The sequence below is a fragment of the Notechis scutatus genome, chromosome 2 (assembly GCF_049901735.1).
Source record: "Notechis scutatus isolate UNSWTSFEM ecotype Mainland chromosome 2, rNotScu1.2, whole genome shotgun sequence".
NCBI lineage: Eukaryota > Metazoa > Chordata > Lepidosauria > Squamata > Elapidae > Notechis > Notechis scutatus.
In genome coordinates this window covers 168,444,788-168,468,517 of record NC_142010.1, presented here as the reverse complement: position 1 = coordinate 168,468,517, position 23,730 = coordinate 168,444,788, and the positions used below count along the sequence as shown (strand labels likewise).

The 23,730-nt window shown below is 40.3% G+C and overlaps 1 long non-coding RNA gene across 2 annotated transcripts in view; it reads left to right on the top strand.

Annotated features, from left to right (window-relative positions):
• Positions 1–23,730, top strand: part of LOC148132397 (uncharacterized) — a 105,047-nt gene that overhangs the window by 64,775 nt on the left and 16,542 nt on the right. The window contains exon 4 of one of the 2 annotated variants that reach the window (XR_015747943.1): positions 16,981–17,440. The exons of the other annotated variant lie outside the window; for it this stretch is intronic. This is a non-coding gene — a long non-coding RNA (uncharacterized LOC148132397). Of the gene's footprint in view, positions 1–16,980; positions 17,441–23,730 lie in introns of those variants that run through there. 2 annotated transcript variants of the gene reach the window in all.

The window sequence follows — 23,730 nt, the reverse complement described above, 5'->3', positions numbered from 1 at the left end:
GTCAGGGTGGGATGAGATGCAGGTTGGGGGAGGAGGCCAAGTGGCAGCGGCTCAGCCCTGGCTCATGGTTCCTCTCTGTCACCAGCCATGGGAGGAAGGGAAAGGTAGGTGGGGAATGGGGGATGAGTGGCTGGGAGGAGAGGGGAGAGGAGTGGGGCAGGGCCAGCCAATGATGGGATCAGCCAGTTTGCTGAACTGCAGAAAAAGTTAGCTACTGGTTCAGGTGAACCGATGCAAACCAGCTGAATCCCACCACTGAGGCTATCTTATATTCTACACCAGTGGCAGATTTAAAATTACCCATTTTAAAATAGCTGTAGATACCAACTATTGTTTTTATACATTCTATCCTGTATCGAGGGCATGTTCATCACTGTGCAGAAAACACAGATTATGTCCAGAAATGAGGCACCTAAATGATAAGACTAACCTGATTATAGTATAATGGGTGGAAAAATGAAGTCAGATTACATTTTAAGGAGATATATGATTTATGATCTTTACCAAAGAGTGTAGAACCAAACTGCACTTCCCCTCTCTTCTTTCTTAATCTAAATGGTCTCATTTTCCTCAACTTCTGAATCCTTTACAAGAGGACTTGGCAAAATTTTAAATGCAATAAATTAACAAAAAAAACCTCCTCAGGCCAGCTGAGTCTGTCATTAAATACTCCTTTCTGTTTAAGGTAAGGGAGTGCAAACCTATCTTCTGGGCATCCTGGATCCTTAAGGGCCATAGGGGTAAGGTGTAACTTACTTGCCTCTCCCCAACTGCATGCAATCCACCCCCAATAAACACTGGAAATTCCCATCTCTGCACCCAATGCCCTTTGGTCTATTCTGTTTACAGTTCTGGCCTCAGGCACTTGGGACAACCGGTGTCCCAAGATTCACGTTTTTAAGACCAAAGCGGTTTCCGTGTGTAACAATACACTAAATATTAACGCAGTCTGAAAGGAAAATTGCAATCATTTTAGGTCACTGTATCCAATAAAAAGCTGCAAAATTGCAGCCCAGGCACTCCTGATTTCCAGTTAGCTAATATTCTGTTGGTCTCAGTAGTAAACATTGTTTTGCCAGATGTTATTGGTTCTGAAATAACTAATTGTTAACCAAATGATTGATTCTGAAATAATGAATTGTTTACCAAATAACCAAGAAACAAATTTCATGTTATGCCAGGCTTTTTCTATAATCTACCAGGCCCATCTGGCTCTGCTTCCAGTTTCAACCTAGCAATTGAGTATTTCTGAATTCCTAATTTGGTAGGAATTATTCCAATAGTCAAACTCCAGGGCTGCTGGAGCTCAATTTTTGGAAGGAGACACATACATAGATGGGGCTGAATTCTTCCCCATTTTATGACAGCTGTTGCTGTTTTGGCTGGAGTTTCTTCTGGTCATAAAGCCAGAGAGCAGCATGTTTTCAAAATAACAAATTGAGGATGGGGAAAAATGGTCCAGAAAAAGCTTAAACGTTTCTAAATCGTGACAATATGTTGTGTTCATTGTTGCAGTTGATGTTGTTGATTAAAGCACAACATTTGAGGACTGTTTCCGGTTGGTATTTTTTAACCGGATAATTTTCATTTTCTTTATTATTAAAGGGTTCCCCACCCCCTCTGGATTTTTTATTATTATCTGGGGGTGTTTGGAAAACAGTTTGTTCTGCGCTTCGGGGAATGTCGGTGTCTCGTGCGATGTGTCGTGACCGTAGTTGGTCGATGTGTCGTTTCCACGATCTGCCGTCAGCTGTTTCTAGTCGGTAGGAACGAGGGCCAATGATTTGTGTGATTGTTGCCGGTAACCATAATGGTTCTCCGGTAAGGTTTTTTGCATAAACTAAGTTGCCTGGTAGGAAAGAGCGGTACCTATGAGTCTGGTGGCTTTTCTGGGTTGTACGTGGGGTGCAGTCTATCCAAGTAGGAATGCAGCTTTCTTCCCATCAACAGTTCAGCCGGACTCTTGTTTGTGGGCATGCATGGTGTTATGTGTTGGATGGTGAGCATGGTGTTGATTTTTTCTTGCATATCATTTCCGTCAAGCTTTTCCAATGCTTCTTTCGTGTAACGAACCATGCATTCTGCTCTTCCGTTTGCCGCTGGATGAGCTGGTGCTGTCAAAGTGTGTCGTATTCCATGTTCTGCCAGGAATTGTTCAAAAGCCAAGGCTGTAAACTGCGGCCCATTGTCCGATACTACTACATCTGGTAGACTGTGGGTGGCAAAAAGTTTTTTTAGTTGTTTGGTGACGGCTTCCGTCGTTGTTGAATTCATGATGATGACTTCCAACCAGTTGGAATAGTCATCCACAATGATTAGGTAAGTATATCCTTTTGTGGGGCCGGCGAAATCCATATGGATTCTTGACCAGGGGCCTCTGGGTGTCTCCCAGTCAAGAACCAGTGCTGGAGGGGGGTGGGTCTGGATGATTGGCATTTGTTACATGTTTTAACCCAGGTTTCAATGTCTTTATCTAATCCTGGCCACCAAACGTAGCTTCTGGCCAGGGACTTCATCTTTACCATGCCGGGGTGTCCTTCATGTAACATGTTAAGCACGTCTTCCTGTAATTTTTGAGGGACGACGACCCGGTCTCCCCACAAAATGCACCCTTTTTCAATTGATAATTCAGTTTGCCAGTTTTTAAAAGGTTTAAAAGTCTCAGTTTTTATGTTTTCCGGCCAGCCCCGTCCCACCCAGTTCAATATTCGGGCCATCAGTGCATCTTTAGCCGTCTCCCTTGTGATGTCCGATGCGGTGATGGGCCAATTTGGAATAGTCTCAATTTGTAGCGTCTGTGTGGTGGGGGCTGGATCGTCATCGTGATCTGGAAGTGGTGAACAGCTTAACGCGTCTGCATGGGATATGGCTTTCCCTGGGCGATAAATGAGTTTGTAATTGTAGGCTGTCAGAAATTCTGACCATCTAGTCATTCTTGAAAACAGGATATTGGGGGTGGCCCTGTCTCTGGCTAGGATTCCCAATAGCGGTTTGTGGTCGGTAATTAAAGAAAATGTCCTACCGTATAGGTATTCATGGAAACGTTTCACCCCTGAGATGGCTGCCAAAGCTTCCCTGTCCAATTGGCTGTAGTTTCTTTCGGTCTTAGATAGCATCTTGGAATAAAAGGCGATCGGTGATTCTCTGCCGCCTGGTAGTGTGTGGCTGAGTATTGCGCCTATGCCGAAAGGTGAAGCGTTGCAGGTGACAGTTAGAGGTAGTGTGTCGCTGTATTGTATCATTACAGATTTTGATGTGATTAAGTCTTTAATTTTTTGGAACGCTGTTTCCTCTCAGTGGCCCCATTTCCAGTTGGCTTTTTTATCGAGGAGTCTATGCAGTGGTTCCGCTACTGTTGCCTTCTGTGGCAGAAAGACATGATAAAAATTAATGAGTCCCAAAAATGCTTGTAAGTCCGTTTTGTTTTTGGGTCTGGGAGCATCCTTTATTGCTCGTACTTTTTTTGTTGTGGGGTGGATTCCTGCTTCGTCAATAAGGTATCCCATGAACTCGACCTGGTTTGTGGCAAGTTGGCATTTTTCTTTTTTAACTTTGAGTCCTGTTTCTCTAAATTTTGTCAAAACTGCCCTTAAACGGTCTTTTAGCTGTTTTTTGTTTTCGGCTGATATTAATACATCATCGAAGTAAGGTACCACCCCTTTTAGTCCTTGTAAGAGGCGTTCCATTAGGCTCTGGAAAACGCCAGGGGCCCCACTCACACCGAATTGTAATCTATTACATTTAAAGGCTCCTCTATGCGTTACGATGGTTTGCGCCTCTGCTGTCTCAGGATCAACGGGTAATTGTTGATACGCCTGTGCGAGGTTGAGTTTTGCAAAAATCCTCCCTTTCCCTAATGAGTGCAACAGGTGTTGGACTACTGGTACGGGGTATGCACTCTGTTGCAATGCATGGTTCAGGGTGGCCTTATAGTCACCACAGATGTGCACGGACCCGTCAGGTTTTATGGGAGTCACAATTGGAGTTTCCCATCTGGCATGATTGGTTGCTCTAGTACCCCCTGAGCGATTAGCTTGTTTAGTTGTTCGTCAATTTTTGGTCTTAGTGCAAATGGTATCCCTCTGGCTTTAAGCCTGATGGGTGTTACGTTCGGGTTTAAGCTAAATGATATAGGGGTCCCACGGTACTTGCCTAAGGTCCCATCGAATACATCATGGAATTCTTCCATCAGGTCTTTTTCCCAGTCCGTCATGGTGACGCTGTTGATTCCTGTCACTTTGATTCCGAGCGGTTCGAACCATTCTAACCCGAGCAGGCTGGGGCAACTCTGTCAACGATGGTTAATGGAAGAATCTCGGTGTGTTTTTTAAATTTTACTGTAAAATGTCCCAGTCCCACTACTGGTATGTTGTTGCCCTGGTAGTCTTTGATGATCAGGCTTTGCTCTTCGAGTTCTCTACGTTTTATGTCCGGTATCAAACGTTTTATTGTGTTCCATGATACCATTGATAAATACGAGCCTGAGTCTACTTCCATTTCGCACGGCTCCCCTTCTATTAGGACGTTGATTTGAACCTTCTTGGTGTTTGTTGTTCTGGCTGTTCCGATAGTGATTGTTTGATGCGTTTCTTCCTTTTTGTTTAGCCGTTGATTTTTTCCGTCTCGACTCCAATGGTTTCCGGTTGACCTTTCTTTGTTTCTGGGGTGGGGTACTGCCTTGTCCCCTTGGACTATAGCTCTTTTTGTTTTGGCAGACCCTCGCAATGTGCCCCGGTTTCTCACAATGTTGGCATGTGGCATCCAAGAATCGACATTCAGACCTCGGGTGGTTTCCGCCGCAACCCGCACCCTGAAATTCGGTTTTTCTACTTCATCTCTCTCTCCGGTTCCTTTCTGAGTAGAGTCTGTTTACCTCCTCATTCTCATCTTCTGAATCAGTGGATGATTCAATGTCCTCATGGTGGGAGGTTGTGGCAGTGTGCTTTTGGGCTCCCTCAGTTTTCTTTTCCTTGTTCAGGCAAGGACTGTTCGTAGCATTCATCTGCTTCATTTTCGCTGCAGATTTCTTTGCGGCTTCAGCAGCAGTTGCTTCAGCGATAGCTTTGTTTGCGGTGATGTTGGGTCGGTTTAGCAGTTTGCTCTGTAGGGTTGCATCTTTAAGTCCAAGGACTATGCGATCCCTCATGGCTTCGTCCAAGTTGAGGAATTCGCATGCCCCCCCAATGTCTCTCAGTGCTGCTATGAAGTCTCTGATGCTCTCACCCTCTAGTTGGTCGCACTTGTAGAACTCGTGCCTTCTAATGAGGTTGGATACGGCCGGCACGTAATGGTTTCTCAGCATCTGATTTAGGTCTGGCCAGGCCATCTGTTTGACGTCATTTGGTCTTGCTAGTGCCTTGGCCATTTTGAAAATAGTCGGACCGCAATGCGTTAGGAATACGACTCTCTTTCTCTGGTCAATGATCCCTTGCAGTTCGTTGCTTTCTAAAAACATCAGGAATCTGTCAACGTATGACTCCCAGTCTTCTTCGGCTGGGTTGAACGGTGCGGGTGGCGAATTGTTGCCAGCCATCTCGTTGGTCCTTCGGCTATCGTTGCCACATGCTTACGGTCTTTGTCTCTTCAATCCCATCCTCGTTGCCAGTGTTCTGTCGCCAGGATAAAGCAGACTCAGAGACCGGAGTTGAATTCAGCTCTTTATTTAGCAACCAGTAACTTCAACTAAAGTCGAGCCGCGGCAGCCCTTTTTATAGTGGCTGCTAGCGGCTCGCAACCAATGGCATTTATTTAAACTTCCCGCCGCTTAGGCAGCCAATTGGTAACTGTCGTTATTAACCAATCGCTTCGTTGCATTAACTAACCAATAGGAATGTATTCTTAGGAGTCTCTATTTGAATACACTACATTTATGACTAAGAAAGAATTTGAATCTCGGTCTCACAGGAGTGGCAGCAGGGTCCAGGTAACAAAAGGAAGTTATTCTCTGTTGATTTATTTATGTAAAGTAGTTGTAGAAATCCTTGGAAACAGGGGAAAATAAATTGCAATAGCTTGCAAAGCAATACAGTACTGTATAATAATAAATACTATGTAGTATTGTCATGTCATGGATATGTATGAATCAAATATGAAGTCTGTTGCCCCACCATAACCAAAAAGACAGAGTTTCCAGCCCTCCTTAGCACTCACTGTCACTGTGACCCAGTATGCCACTGGTTTTGACCATGCAGCCCAATTTCTGGTGCTTTCCTCCAGTCACCTGAGATGGTAACCATTATCATACTATTGCTGGTTTTTTTTTTATTGCTGCTTCTCCCTAAAGCTACCATGAGTTTCTTGAGCCATAACACTAACTGGCTTGGCTGTCCCCTCTCTCCCTTTTTAGCCTCTACCAAGCCAGTCTGAAAGTAAGAGAGGCTTACTTCTCCCCCTCTTGCCATGGTTGTTCAGTCTTAATTAAATTCTACCTTAATAAGTTTGTATCTTCACAAGGGTGATGGTCAAATCTGGCCCTAGGCTCATGCCTCGGCATGCAGAGTCCAACGAAACAGGCTCATACAGGGAGATCATTTTATTATAATTTATTCAGAACATTCTGATAAAAAGGAATTAATCTCATTCAAAGAGGGAACCTCGACTCATCTTAACATTCCCTTTTATAGCCAAGACATCAAAGGGGATTAAAAAAAAAAGTTGATTGGACAGGATAAAAGCATCCTCCCCTCTGCAAAGAAAATCAGTTACACAAAGTTAACCACGTTACATATAATATCCAGAATAACACACATGAATAATTTATTCATTTATTTATTTATAAAATGTATATGGCTGCCTACTTGCCCACAGTGATGTTAAGTGGCTTACAAACAATAAAAACACAGTATAGAAAAAAAACATTTCATCCCCTCTCCCAAGGGTCCCTATTCTGGATGTTTCTCCTTCCACATCTCTTGCATGCTGGATTTGTTGACTTTTCCCTCATCTCTTCTCTCTCCTGGATATCTCCTAAGCATTCAGAAACATAACTTTGGGGGGCTGTTTCAGAGCTTCTCCTCTCCTTCCCTGTCCTCCCCTGCCCTCTTCTCCCCCCTCTCCCCTGCCCTTCTCCCACCCCCTCCCCTGTCCTCTCCTCTTAGCTTTCTTCCAACCTCTTTTCCTTAGCAGCAGCCTCCACTGTACCATACTGAGAGCTTCTGAGGTCACAACCAACCTTTCCCCCCAAACGCCCCAAAAACCTAGTAATCCGATGTCCTTATTTAAAACTTATGGGCTTTACTTCTCAACTATAAATATACATGTAACATAAATATACATTTATGAAAGAGATGGACGCAGGTGGATTAAACAACCTTTACTGTCCTTTCACACCAACTTTCTTATCATTCAGTTCCAAACATTGCCCCAGATTTCAGTTGGGATTTTTTTTTAGTCTGGTGCTGAAATGCAGATAACACAGCATTACAGCTGAAGTATAAGCTCAAGTTTCAGTAGAAAATAAGAATGTGAAACCTTGACTCTTAACAGCATGAAGCCCTGAGTTCCATTAGATCTTGCACAAATATTGAGCTTGCTCAACATGGGAAACCCTCCTCTCTGCTGAATTTCAATCACCCAAACACCAACCTTCATTTCACACATGCTAATAATAATATGCTAATTTAATAATCATGCATGCTAATAATAACAGCAACGTTAGCACTTCTCTTTATCCAACTGACATTCAACAGAAGACCACTGTCCATGAAGCGGAAAAAGGAAGAGTCTGCAGTTGGGAATCCCCACAGAAGTCAGTGGGTCATTCAGAGGTCCCTGGAACAATCTCCTGTTTTCTGGGGACTCATTTCCCAATAACGGAAGGAGTGCCATTTTTTTTTTTTTGGTGACACTGTTTATTCTATGACTCTCCCCATGCAATCTGGGGAAACTAGATCTGTTCTTTTTGTCTCTATTAAGGTCTAAAATGCCTAAAATGCAGTAAGGATTAAGCAGCCTTTTAACAAAAGAAGTTCCTTGTTCCATGGTTTATAATTTACCAAGGAAACAGTTCAAAAGGAGAACAAAAAAGGCAAAGTGATTTAGGCAACACAAATGTTTGCTCACTTGCTTTTAGGATATACCCAGATTCAGAGTCCTTTGAATGATGGAGAAAGAGAATACTTATTTCATTTTTATTTATTTAATTTGATTTGTCAATCGCTTACAAGATAATAGGTATAAGAATAAACATAGTTTTGAATACATGAAATGGATACATATAAGAAAAATAAAAGAAACAATAGGACAGGAATGGTAGGCATGTTGGTGCCCTTATGCACGCCCCCTACAGACCTCTTAGGAAAGGGGTGAGGTCAATAGTAGACAGTCTAAGGTTAAAGTTTTTGGGGTTTGGGGAAGAAACCACAGAGTCAGGTAGAGTATTCCAGACATTGACCACTCTGTTGCTGAAGTCGTATTTCCTGCAATCAAGTTTGGTGTGATTAACCTTGAGTTTGTATCTATTGTGTGCTCTTGTATTGTTATGGTTGAAGCTGAAGTATTCATTGACACGTAGGACATTGCAATATATGATTTTATGTACTATACTTAGATCGGACCGAAGACAGCGTAGTTCTGTTTTCTAGGTCTAGAATTTCAAGTCTGGTGGCATAAGGTATTCTGCAATGAGTAGAGGAGTGTAGAACTCTTCTTGTGAAATATTTCTGGACTTTCTCAACTGTGTTATTATCAGATACATAATGTGGGTTCCAGACTGATGAGCTGTATTTGAGTATTGGTCTAGCAAATGTTTTGTGTGCTCCAGTTAGTAGTGTGATATTACCAGAGAAAAAGCTATGTAGGATAAGGTTAACAACTCTTAATGCCTTTATGGCTATGTAGTTACAGTGGGCTCTAGCACTTAGATCATTAAAGATGAGAATTCCAAGGACCTTGACAGAGTTTGGATCATCAACAAGGCCTTGACTATTCAGCTTGTATTTTATTTTCTGATTTTTTTCCCCAATATGTAAGACAGAGCATTTATTTGTTGAGAATTGAAGTTGCCATTTGTTTGACCATTCTGATACATAGCCGAGGTCTTTTTGAAGGGTAGCAGTATTGTCTGTGGTGTTGAATAGCTTTACATCATCAGCGAAGAGAACACAGTTGCTCGAGTTGGTCCTAGAACACTGCCTTGGGGGACACCACTGTTGACAGGTACAGAATTTGATAGGACGCTCCCAATTTTGACCATTTGTTGTCTGTTTGACAGGAATGCTTCTACCCAGTTATGCAGGTGTCCAGAGATACCATAGGATTTTAGTTTTAGTAGTAGTTTGTCGTGTACCACTGAATCAAAGGCTTTACAGAAGTTTATGTAGATTGCATCTATTGCTTTGCCCTGATCGAGTTGTGTAGTCCATGTTTTTGCAGTGTAAGAATTGCAGATTACAGGATAGTTTTTTCTGAAACCAAATTGTTTATTAGAGAGTAGGTTGTTTGTCTCTAAGTGGAGGATAATGGATTGGTTAATAATTGATCCCATGACTTTACAAGTGACGCAGCATAAAGAGATTGGTCTGTAATTTTCAACTAGACTGGGGTCTCCCTTTTTGAGGATGGGGATGACCATGGCTTGTGATCATAGGTTAGGCAAGGAGCTGGTCCTGAAAGATTTTTCAATGATTATGCTTAGAGGTTCAGCTATGGCAGTGGATAGCTTTTTTAAGAAGTAGGCACATATTCCATCTGGACCAATAGATAGAGATGGTTTTAGATTGCGTAGTACTTTTTCAACATTGTCTTCTGTAAAATTGATATGTATTAGATCATTGTAGTTGCCTGTGGTTTGACTAGGAAATACTGGGCATGATCCATTGCTGTTTACAAATACTGAGCCAAAGAATGTGTTAAAGAGGTTGGCTTTAATGGTGTCGTCGTTGCAGTCTTTACCATTTGGTCCTTTCAGGGGTGGGATGGACCTTGAGTCTTTTAGTTTGTTGTTTACAAAGTTGTAGAAAGTGCGAGTGGAATTTGTGCGTAGAAGGTTTTCCACTTGTTTAATGTGATAGTTGGTGCATTCAGTTTTTATCTGGTGGCATAAATTTTTGTATCGGCTTTTGAAGTTGGCAACATGGCCAGATTTGTTTTTCCACCAAAGTGATCTCTTTTTGGATTGAAGTGTCCTTGTTGTTATGGGTAATCTGTTTTTGTTTTGTTTTGGGAGTTGTTATTGGTACATATAGATTGATGACTCTTTTGACTTCAAGTAAAAATATGTTGTAATGGTCTTCAACAGTATTGCATCCAGTGAATAGAAATTGCCAATCAAGGGATGAGTGATCGTTGTCTATAAGATCATAGTTGCCTTTTTTGAAGTTATAATTGGGGATCACATCATTGTGATAATTTTTGTGTGGACATATGTTGAGACAAAAGTCAATCATGTTGTGGTCACTGTTGGAAAAGGGTTCTTTAATTTGTATTCCGTAAATTGAATTCAAACTATTGCAGATGATATCGAGGCAGTTGTTTAGTCTAGTATTGTTGGTTACTAATTGTTCCAGTCCTAGATTTGTTACAGCATTGTAGAAGGTTGCATGTATGGGTTCTGTTGTACATTCGTTTAGGGTCCAGTTAATATGAGGTAGATTGAAGTCACCAAGAAAGATAAAAGTGTGTGGGCAGGATGTAGCCCATGTTAGTAGTGAATTTAGCTTGTTTACATGTTCGATGTCATAATCAGGCGCTCTGTAACATAGTAAGAATCGAAATGTGATATTTAAGGGCAGTTCACAGATGATGGTCTCAGGAAGAGCAAGCTCTTGGGTAACTTGGATGTTTTTTAGATGTAAGGACTTTTTATAGAAGATAGCAATACCACTTCCTCTATGGATTTAATGATCTGATCAGTAAACATGATAGTCTCTTACTGTGGTAATGGAGTCAGGAAGAGATGTGTTGAGCCATGTTTCACAGACAAATATGATGTCAAATTTAGCTGTATTTAGTAAGAGGAGAAATTCAGGTATTTTATTCACAAGGCTTCTTGCATTGAGTAGCTTGCATTTAAGGCCAGCTGTAATTGGAATTGAGGTAGTTAGGGGAGTGCATGCCTAGTCTTGGGTGATGGTGGATTGGTTGAAGTAGAGTTGGATGCTGAGTTGTGGGTTGTGTGACACTTTTGATACAGTCATCACGATAGTCAATGTACAGGTCCTTCTCTCCATTGTCTAGACGTTTTTTCAGTTCTGTGCGGAGTACACCGGAGCGGGCATGTTGCTGTACGGTTAGGTCAGGGTGAGAATGGAGGTTCTTATGGTTGGTGTTGCTTTTGGCAAGTGAATTTATAATATAAATGAATTTACGTTTGCATGATTCATTTTTGCAAATGACTCTGAAGAAGCGTGGGGCCACCAAACCATCTCTGTTTTTGAACTCTCTGCCGATGCGGGACATATCAAGTATTTTATCAGGGGAGATGGTTGATGCTTGATAGTCATGATATGAATATGATAGATAATTAATAGAATGTAATGATAAAAGAGCTGAATAATGTTTGGGAAGATTCAAGTTCCCATTTAGCTGTGAAATTAACTGAATTACTTTTAATTAGCCCCTTTCTCTCCATCTAACCTCCCCCCCCAAAAAAAAAATTAGCATGATTATACAATTGACAGGAAGTATTATGCCTGCAAATAAAAAGGCAACCAGTCAACCAAAACCAACCAAAATCATTTGAAGCTCAACAAAGGGTGCTCTAGAAGACATGCTATCCAATGGTGGGATTCAAATAATTTAAAATTATTTGGTGGGCATGGCCAACTCGATGTCACTGACATTGAGGAACGCCTCCCCTTCCCCAGCCACTCCACAGCCAGCCTCTTCCCTCAGGGCAGCTTGCCTGGCCTTCAAAATAAGCCCCATAGGTACTTCACCACCATTCAGGCTCTTCCCCCTTAGCCTTAATTAGGACTAAGGTTGGTGGGAGTCATGACTGGACTCCTGACAGCAACGCCCCCTCTGCTCAGATGAACAGAGCCTGGGCCTCTTCCTCTTCGCTTCCACCAACAGCCTCTCATAAGAGAAAGGCTGGAGCCGAAGCCTAGAACACCTAGGAGGCACTTTGCCACCCCACCTGCTGCTGCTCATGAAAGATGGCTCCGAGCAGCCCAGTGCCAAAGCTCTCCCCACTTACCCCATGGTCTAGTGTTTACATCCAACCCCTCTGTGGTTCTTTACTATGAATCCAGAACCTGGAGTCTCCTCCCCAGGCGAGCCGGTGGCTGGGAGGCCAGGAACTCCCGCACTCCACCCTGGCTGGGGGCGGGGAGGGCCAGCTGGTGGAGGGATGATGTGAGCAGCTCAGCCTCGTGGACCCTTGCTGCCCCCGCCTGTTGGCAGCCATGGTGGGCGAGGCCCAGCAGCTGTGGAGAGTCAGGGTGGGATGAGAGGCAGGTTGGGGGAGGAGGCCAAGTGGCAGCGGCTCAGCCCTGGCTCATGGTTCCTCTCTGTCACCAGCCATGGGAGGAAGGGAAAGGTAGGCGGGGAATGGGGGATGAGTGGCTGGGAGGAGAGGGGAGAGGAGTGGGGCAGGGCCAGCCAATGATGGGATCAGCCAGTTTGCTGAACTGCAGAAAAAGTTAGCTACTGGTTCAGGTGAACCGATGCAAACCAGCTGAATCCCACCACTGAGGCTATCTTATATTCTACACCAGTGGCAGATTTAAAATTACCCATTTTAAAATAGCTGTAGATACCAACTATTGTTTTTATACATTCTATCCTGTATCGAGGGCATGTTCATCACTGTGCAGAAAACACAGATTATGTCCAGAAATGAGGCACCTAAATGATAAGACTAACCTGATTATAGTATAATGGGTGGAAAAATGAAGTCAGATTACATTTTAAGGAGATATATGATTTATGATCTTTACCAAAGAGTGTAGAACCAAACTGCATTTCCCCTCTCTTCTTTCTTAATCTAAATGGTCTCATTTTCCTCAACTTCTGAATCCTTTACAAGAGGACTTGGCAAAATTTTAAATGCAATAAATTAACAAAAAAAACCTCCTCAGGCCAGCTGAGTCTGTCATTAAATACTCCTTTCTGTTTAAGGTAACGGAGTGCAAACCTATCTTCTGGGCATCCTGGATCCTTAAGGGCCATAGGGGTAAGGTGTAACTTACTTGCCTCTCCCCAACTGCATGCGATCCACCCCCAATAAACACTGGAAATTCCCATCTCTGCACCCAATGCCCTTTGGTCTGTTCTGTTTACAGTTCTGGCCTCAGGCACTTGGGACAACCGGTGTCCCAAGATTCACGTTTTTAAGACCAGAGCGGTTTCCGTGTGTAACAACACACTAAATATTAACGCAGTCTGAAAGGAAAATTGCAATCATTTTAGGTCACTGTATCCAATAAAAAGCTGCAAAATTGCAGCCCAGGCACTCCTGATTTCCAGTTAGCTAATATTCTGTTGGTCTCAGTAGTAAACATTGTTTTGCCAGATGTTATTGGTTCTGAAATAACTAATTGTTAACCAAATGATTGATTCTGAAATAATGAATTGTTTACCAAATAACCAAGAAACAAATTTCATGTTATGCCAGGCTTTTTCTATAATCTACCAGGCCCATCTGGCTCTGCTTCCAGGTTCAACCTAGCAATTGAGTATTTCTGAATTCCTAATTTGGTAGGAATTATTCCAATAGTCAAACTCCAGGGCTGCTGGAGCTCAATTGTTGGAAGGAGACACATACATAGATGGGGCTGAATTCTTCCCCATTTTATGACAGTTGTTGCTGTTTTGGCTGGAGTTTCTTCTGGTCATAAAGCCAGAGAGCAGCAAGTTTTCAAAATAACAAATTGAGGATGGGGAAAAATGGTCCAGAAAAAGCTTAAACGTTTCTAAATCGTGACAATATGTTGTGTTCATTGTTGCAGTTGATGTTGTTGATTAAAGCACAACATTTGAGGACTAGCAAGGCAGATTTAATACCAATCTAATTTATTCAGCAAATACTGCTTTTTTCGTGAGATATAGTTCCTTGGTAAACAAACTCTACTGAAGAGGAAGAAACAAGTGGTTTATCTTTAACATTAATCGAAAGGGCTTGAATCCCACAATGTCATCTTGTATTTGTTCATTTTTCAACCACTTGCTTCAGGTTGCATAGCGTTCATTGAATAATAATCCCTGCAATGATAACCAGTTTGTTCAGTGTACATCATGACAGTCTTCATAACTAGCAAAGTATTTACAGACTATTTATTTCTGTCTCAGTATGGCATGAATCCAAATTTGGTCATTGTGGTTAGCTTGAAAGGGAAAAGATTAAGAACAATTCTTCTAAAAGCATACTCACTGTGGTTAGATCTGATATTAGTAGGTATTGTGTTTCTAGATATATGCAAATATACCTGCTAATACAAATAGCTGAAAAGTCAGTGATGTATATGTGAGTGACACTTATATATCAAGTTGGCCTGATCAAGTTGAATTAAATTTCAGGGAGTCATGGTGCTCTTGCACATTTGCAGAGTATTAGAGTTGGGCCTTTGTTTTACCAGAAAGTCAGATAGATCAAGGACGGCTATAAGGACACACCGTTTTTTCCAATCAAATTATGAAATGGTGTTTGCATCTCAAATAAATTGTGTGTTTCTTCCTGGCACATTCCTTTGGTAAATTGGTGATACAGAATGTCCTTGAAATGATTTGATCATGCTCAGGTATACCTCGATGAAGTTGTTATGTCATTAAATAATTGTTTCAGACTTATGGGGTAGTTTCCAGATATCAGCTGTTCTTAGCTGAGTGAGCATTCTTGAATTGTCCCTGTTTCCTTCACCTGTGTATTTTGCAGGAATCTCTTTTCTAGTGAGAAACAAGACCATGTTATAAATTTCTATGAATATTTCAAAGTTGGGAAAGAAAGCAGCAGACTCAAAAACATATTTCAAAAATGATTAATGAGGTTGCCATTGAAATGGTCAATACAGGATACAATAACTAGAATTTTAACAGGAATGTTCTGTTCCAATCCTATCAACACATCAGTCTACAAAAATGCAAGTTAATGTTTTTTGTTGGTGGGCTTAATTCAAAGTTCTTATTTTGGCTTGCAGCATTCTAATTTTGGGTCATATGTAATTCAAAAGCCTTTTTTTCTGCTGCATTGTCTTAGGCGGTCTGCTAAGGTCCTTCCTCACTGAGGTCTCCTTGTTGAAGGAAAAGCTAACTTCTTGGTTTCAAGAAGAAACTGTAATGATTTCATAAATGTATTTTCATGCATGCCTTAAGGAATTTTTAACTGCTGACTTGTTGCTCATTTGCATTTTCTTACACATAGCGTTTTTTGGAGGTCTATTTTGCCTCTGTAGGAAGGTATAAGTAGGTAGAAATTGTGCAGCTTACAATGTTTACAATAGAAATTAAAAGTTGGTTAAATGTGTCTAGTGAGAAGGGTAGTCCCTTGCTCTCATGCCCTGGATACACCATAGTACATTCACATATTCCCACTTTTGCACATTTGTAACAAGCTAAATCCAATGCACTTTGATTCCCTCTTCACTTATGCATCACAAATGAAAAACTCTGGAGAAAAGCCTAGGCCAATATTTACCTAATTTTAACTCCAAGTCTAGAGAGAAACAGAAGAGCAGAAATTTTAAGAGAATCTGTTCCTTGCTAGAAAATCAGCTAATGTACAGTATGTGGTGCCCTTATAGCAAGAATGTCAAACTCAAGGCCCGCTGGCCAGACCCGACCCATGGCGTGCTTAGATGTGGGCTGTGGGGCCACCTTGGAAACAGCGAAGGACTGGCCTGTGGCCTCTGCCAGTGAAAATGGAGCTTGGGTCATGTGCTGCCCTCCCAAGCTCCATTTTCACTGGCAGAGGGTTTCAGGAAGCCATCGCAGCCAAAATCAGAGCTTGGGAGCCTGTTTTCGATGATACAGTCTTACCATCACAGTGTAAAGTGGTACTATCTCCTTGTCTTGACTCTATCCCTCTGTCGATGCAGCCTAGGACTGCATTGGCTTTTTGGCAGATTGTTGCTCACTGCTGGCTTACTAGGTGATCCACTAGGATACTCGGTGGTGCAGTGGTTAAGAGTAGAGTACTCCAGGCTACTTCTGCTGACTACTGGCTGCATGCAATTTGGCAGTTCAAATCCCACCAGGCTCAAGGTTGACTCAGCCTTCGATCCTTCCGAGGTGAGCAAAATGGGGACAGATTGTTGGGGGCAACATGCTGACTTTGTAAAACCGCTTAGAGAGGGCTGTACTATACAGCGGTAGATAAGTCTAAGTACTATTGCTATTGCTATATTTAGATCCCTCTAACAAGACTGTTGAGCTAGGTACTGCCTATTCTATACATAAGCATTTGTTTTTCCTGTTTAAATGCAGGACCTTACTTTTCTCACCACTGAACTGCATTTTGTTGGATTGGGCCCAATGTGCATGTTTCTCAAGATCCTTCTGAATCTTGAGTTTTATCTTCCAAGGTGTTGGCAATTCCCTCCAGCTTCATGTCATCTGCATTTGATGAGTTCTCCTTCTATCTCCTCATATAGACCATTTATGAAGATGTTGAAGAGTACTGGGCCCAAGGCTCATCCTTGAGGTACCCTTCTGCATGTTTCCCTGCATAGATGTAGCTCTATTGAGGATTATCCACTGAGCTCAGTAGGTCAGCCAATTGTGAATCAATTTGATGGTGTACTGTCTACCCGACTGTTCTATCTTACCAAGAAGTAGGTTGTGTTCAGATGCCTTGCTGAAGTCTAAGTACACTACATCCACAGTGTTTTGCTGATCCATTAATTTTGTCAAAAAAAGGTAATGAAATTTGTCTGATATGATGTGTTTTTAACAACCCATGCTGGCTTCTAGTAATCATCTTGTTTGTTTCTAGGTGCTATCCAATCTTCCACTTGATTATTCTTAGAAAGTATTCAGACCCCCTTCACTTTTGTCAATTTTGTTATGCTGCAACCTGTACAACACTGACTGTTCATTGGTTTTCAGAAATCAGAAGAGATGTGTTTGGCTGTTAAGATTCTCCAAGACGTGTGAAACTATGAAAAAGCATGTTCTTCAAGTCACACCGTGTGTGTGTGTGTGTGCATTTTTTCACCAGAAAAACAATTGCAACATAAAGAAAACATTGGATGAAGAGCTGAGATTTAATGTGACGTTTGTCTTAAAAATGAACATATTGCTAAAAATATGATGTAACATATATACAGTAATACAAACAGATAGCTATTTCTAAAGAGCTCAAATACACTGGGCTTTTTCATTTGTTTCTAGTGGCATTCAGAATACGCCCTGGCTTAGTTGTAAAGTTCAATTAATTAAAGGTTTTGAAATGGCTTGTGGCAACATAGCAGTCTTTGAAAAATTGCTAACTCATTAGGAATCATATTTTTGAACCTACGTTATATGTGAAATCTTAATATGATTGTTGTAACTTTCCAATTTAGACCGCAACATGTTTTGTAGTATAAAATTATAAAATTATTTTGATTGAATCTCAAATTTTATTAAATGCTTTTAGCAAAGTGTAAAAAATGTCTACATTAATATGACACAAAAGAATAAGTGCAACTTTAAACAAAATGAACTCAGAAAAATTAAAACAATTGTTTCTACTTATATTAGCTTAATTCACTATAGATAATTGTGAGCAAAAGGGATTAACAATGTTAATCATTAGACTCATCTCCCTTGAGGGCTAGGGTGGTTAAAACAATATTCAGTTCCTCTAAAGCAAGGGTGTCCAACCTTTCACCTTCCCTGGGCCACATTAGAAGATGAAAATTTGGTTTGGGCCGCACATAAAATAAAATAACAGTAACGATACCTGATCATCCAAAAAAGCCATAGAAAACATAGTTAACATATTAAACTTACTTGGAAATGAAGTTAGTGAGATGTTTGACATTGTTTCTCAGCCACCAATGCATCCATATTTGCTTCGATGGAACTTGTTGCAATTCTCAGTGAGTGCTCAAGGTGCTCATCAAATATTTTGGTTCTAGTTTTATTCTTTGTGTGCTTCATCCTTGAAAATAGCTGCTCACAAATGTAGCTGCTTCCAAATAGCGATGACATGAATAAGGCATGATTGTGAAGTGAAGGATATTTTTCTCTGGGAACATATATCTTATAGAAGTCCATTAAAGAGACATGGTCAAATTTTTCTTTCAGTTGAATGTCAGATTGGAGCTCTATGCATTCCATTTGCAAATTGGCAGGTAATATATTAATGTCCACTGAAAATGGAGTTGCAAATATCAGAAAAGATGGCTGATTTTTTCTAAAATCTTGAAACCTGTGGTGGTCTCCCATGGAAAGAATGAGACACAAACGTGTGTACTCGGGATGGAAGCCCAGAATAATTTTCAGTGCTCCCTTTTTATTGAGAATTTTGTACATAGTAAGCATTCACATTGTGGATTACAATAATTAGATATAGTACATAGAATTGTTTATACTTGTCTGAGCTGCTTAATTGTTTCTGGTGTTTGCTTTTAATTTCCTTGCTTTATCTCGGTGACCTTTAGGCAGACATGTATGTATAAGGTCTTAGACTAATCATTACCCAATACTCAAGTCAAAGTTTATTCCCACAGAAACCTGTTCTGAAATTCCTGTACCAAATTGAAAAGCAAGGCTGCATATTTTTCCGTGTTCACAGAGGTGTGTTTAGCCAATGTGCTAAAATGCATCAAATTTTTTGCCTTCATTTGAGAATGCCATAGTTTCAGTTTCATTTCGAACGCTGTTATAGTTTGAAACATTGTGCTGATCAATTGGTTTTCACCTTGAAGACGCATGCTTAACTCATTTAAATGAGTGGTCAAGTCGACTAAAAATGCCAAATCTGTGAGCCAGTTTTCATCGTCAAGTTCTGGCACACATTTTGTTTTAGATTCCATAAATGACTTGATTTCATTTCTCAGATCATAAAATCTTGCCAGCCTTTTCCCTCAACTTAACCATCTTACTTCAGAAAAGTAAATGATGTCCCCATACTCAGCATCCATAAATTTAAGGAATTCCTGGAATTGGCGATGATTCAATCCCTTGGACCTTATGAAATTTACAGCCTTGATGACAATCTGCATGACGTTAGCCATCTTTAAAGCTTTTGCACATAAATTTTCTTGGTGTACTATGCAGTGATATTTAATCATACTGAAATTTTGGGAGGCAATTGCATCATCTTCTATCAATTTTACAAGTCCATCTCTGTTACCTATCATTGCAGGGGCACCATCAGATATGTTAGCAAATGACAAAGAAAATCGCTGTAATGTATTTTTCACAGCTTCATATAAATCTCTTGCTTTAGTTGTGTCTTTCAGTGGAACTAAAGCAGCCATTTCTTCAGTGATATTATATTTGTCATCAATGCCTCTAATAAAAATTGCCAATTGAGCTGTATCTGTAGCATTTGTACTTTCGTCTATCGCCATAGCATAAAATTTAAAATGAGCAGCTCTACTCTTCACAACTTTTTCGATGGATTTTCCTATATCTTCAATTCGCCTGGCTACAGTCTGGTGAGGCAAACTGATTTTTGAAAAGTCCCCTTTTTTATCCGGGCAAATTATATCAGCCACGGTTTCCATGCATTCCTTAATAAACTCACCATCGCAATACGGTTTTGATTTTTTGGCTATCAGGTTTGCAACCACATAACTGGCTTTGAAAATAGAATCTGATTGAATCAATACTTGTTTAAAATAATTTTGTTGAGATGATAGATTTTTTTTCAGTTCAGCGATTTTGTCTTTACGACACATTCCTTCATACACAGCAAATTTCTCAGCATGTCTTGTCATGTAATGCCTTTTCAAATTTTAGTCTTTGAAAACTGGCACTAATTCTTTGCAAATTAAGCAGATTGCCTTACTATTGGACTCAACAAAAAAGTATTCATCTGTCCACTTTTCTTGGAACACTCTTCCTTCATCTATAATTTTTCTTTTTTTGTGTTTCTTTTTATTTTTTGACATTTCAGAAGCCATGCTGGAATGTAAAAAAAGAGGACTTTTAGAAAGCTTGGTTTAATAATCAATGTGATTACTATGTGCATTATGCTACAGATTTCCCTTTCAAATTAATGGGAAGTGGAATGCAATTGGATTTTGATGCAGAATTCCACAGCCAATTTTGTGTCAAAATCCGTTGTGTGAACCCAGCCTTAGTCTCCTGACTACCAGAAAGTGGCTTACCTAGAGTTAGGATGCTGGAATGAAGTCTGTCTGCTTTAATGGATGCTGGTATGAGGACTGTCTGGTTTTATGGATGCTGGTATGAGGCCTGAAGTAATGGATGCCTGGAGGGAGAGAAGATCTTGGTTAAAGATGGAGCTATGTGGGTGGAGAATGACAGGAGACTACCAGAAAGTGGTTTACCTGAGAGTTCGGATGCTGGGATGAGGACTGTTTGCCTTTATGGATGCTGCAGTTGAGGACTGCCGTTAAGGATGCTGCCTCTTGTTGTGCGTAGATGTGTGCCTGGTATGATAATGTACAAGGTAAGACAGTAAGGGCCACAACATTGCAGAGGAGACAGAGAAGGAACAGGGCTGCGGACATTGTATACTGGGAATATAAAATCCTGCAGACATTGTATACTGGGAATAATAAATCCTGCAGACATTGTATACTGGGAATAATAAATCCTGCAGAAAGATGGCGGCCTACGCAGCAGTTAAAAGCCGCTATCAATCACGGCAAAAATGAGCTAATTTATTGCAGGTCGGAGCCCACTGGGTGTTTCATTAGGTCCCCGGTGGGCCAGTCCGACCTTGCACAACAGTGGGGGAGCGCTGCGCGACAGTGATGGCCGCAGTGCAATACAGTTCAACTGGCTCATCTACACTCCGCACAGGCCGCAAGATGTGGCCTGTCGGAGCTTCTAAAATAGACAGGGGGCAGGTGAAGCTGGCGCACTGGCGTCACTTTTGTGACGCGCTCACCCATACTCAGCACAGGCCGCAAGATGTGGCCTCTCGGAGCTAATATAATGGATGGGGCAAGTGAAGCGCGCTGGCGTCACTGTTGTGACGTGCCCTGGCCGCATTCCGGCTGCAAGCGCCGGCAGTGTAACTTGAAACTTTGGAATTTCTTAAAAAATAAAAAATTGCACTGGGCCGCATTACAAGCCGACCTGGGCTGCATGCGGCCCGTGGGCCGCGGGTTGGACAAGCCTGCTCTAAAGCAAATCTTGACAAGCTTCAAGAGATTTACAATGTGATTTATATTCATATCTTTCTGCTTCATCAATACATATTTCCAAAAAAGCTGTGAAAGCTGTGAAACCCCTCACATCCTGGACATAAACGGGTTTTGTTTTTTTTTAAACAATTTTATTGATTTTTTAAAAAAACAAACAAAACAAACAAGACATAAAAACATCAGCTCTCTTCCATATATATATACAAACAGTGTGTCGGTTGGTTCATCAGTTTTGTGCATTCATTTCGTAGTCTCAATTACAGTTACATTACATAATAACTCATATTGTCAATCCAAACTTATATATCCTAGTATCGCTGTTAGAAAATCATTTGACTATAATTTTATTCATTCATACTTTATGAGATAACTATAGTTTAAATAGTTTATTCTATAACAAATCATATAATCATACCAAATCTATCCTAAAAACACTTTATAGATATAATGTCAAATAACTAAAGAAAAAGCAAAAGCAAAGATATTCCTTGTTATCTAACATTCTAAATATTCCATTATTATATTTTATCATCCAACCATTGATAGAAAAGGTCCCAAATTTCATAAAATTGTTTCTCCTCTTGCTCTCTAATTTCAAATGTTAATCTACTCATCTCAGCACATTCCAATATTTTCTTAATAATTTCTTCCTGCAATGGTATTTTCTCATTTTTCCAATTTTTAGCAAATACAACAATCCTAGCCGCTGTTAATACATTTACAATCAGATATTTCAAGTCTTTACTGTATGTATCTGGTAAGATTCCCAATTTAAAAAACTCCGGTTTCAAATCTATGCGTTTCTTTGTCACTTTTTCCAACCACATGCGGATTTTAGTCCAATATTTTCTAGCATCCTCACAAGTCCACCACATATGGTAATATGAGCCAGGTATCTGATGACATTTCCAGCATTTTTCAGATTTATTCTTGAACATTCTTGCTATCCTCGTCGGGGGAAAATGCCACCTGTAAAACATCTTATACAAATTTTCTTTATAAGCTATTGACATTGTCATTTTATAATTTTGCGACCATAATTTTTGCCATTTCTCTAAATCAATCCCATATCCAAAATTCTTCCCCCAAACAATCATAGTTTCTTTAACTTGTTCTTCCTCTAGTTTAATTCCCAGTAAATAACCATATAATTTTTTGATCACCTTCTCATCGGTACCTGTCAAAATCTTATCTAGATCAGTCTGTTTATAATAAAATCCCTGTTTTAAAATCTTCATCATACCTTGAGTGTATTTGCGCATATGAAAACCAATTCATCTTTATCTCTTATTCCTCTAAATTTTGTATCGATTTAAGTTCACCCTTTTCATCCAATAGTTCCCCATATCTAACTGTTTGTTCCTTCTTATAAATTATAGGATAGGAAAATGCTTCAATAGTCGATAACCAAACTGGAATTTTCAAATAACATTATTTTGTTTCTTAAGTGCTTCAGTTAATTCCATCATTGTTATATTGCTTTCCAGCATTTCTTCAGTCTCTTTAGATATCTTAGGTAGGTTAGCATTCTGTAAATACTGTTTAACTTTTTCCTCATCAATATTCTCTTGTTTATATAGTTGCCCATAAAAGTCTCGAATAATTTCCTTTTTCTCCTTATTACCATGACAAACTTGGCCTTGGTCATCTATTAACTGCGGTATTTTTCTTGATTCTTTCTCCTTTCTCAATTTATATGCTAACCTTCTACCTGGTTTATTTGCATCTTCAAAATAATTCTGTTTAGCATTTCTAATTTTCTGTGCCAGTTCTTCTTTCTCTATTAAACCCATTTTATGTTTAGTTATGCTGTTTTAACTCCTACCCTCAAAAATGACCCTTTGCACACCAGAACAACTAGACACAAGGAGTTTTTTTTCCTAACGCCATCACTCTGCTAAACAAATAATTCCCACAACACTGTCAAACTATTTTACTAAGTCTGCATTACTATCACTATTAATCTTCTCGTCACTCCTATCATACATCCCCTCCCACTTGTGACTGTATGACTGTAACTTTGTTGCTTGTATCCTTACAATTTATATTGACTGTTTCCTAGTATGATTTGATTGCCTATTTGTACTCTATATTAAGTGTTGTACCTTATGATTCTTGACGAATGTATCTTTTCTTTTTATGTACACTGAGAGCAAATGCACCAAGACAAATTCCTTGTGTGTCTAATCACACTTGGCCAATAAAGAATTCATTCATTACTACCTTACTAAAAAAAATCACCACTGATAAAATCCTGTGTCTCCAAAAGCTGAATGTTAGAGAGCTGAAACTATATATTCTATTCCTGTTAGCAGGATTGTATTTTAATTAATGGATATTCTAAAACACAATTTACTGGCAGAGTCCAGGAAAAAAGACCAATGCCCCTGCCCCAAATATCCTGGTACCCCATTAATTACATCGTAGATGATGTGAGCCATGGCGCAGGTCCTTGCATGTCCTTGGTGATCTCTGAGCTTGGTTGTTTGTTTGCTTTGTTTTATGGTTTTATAGTTGTTTTATT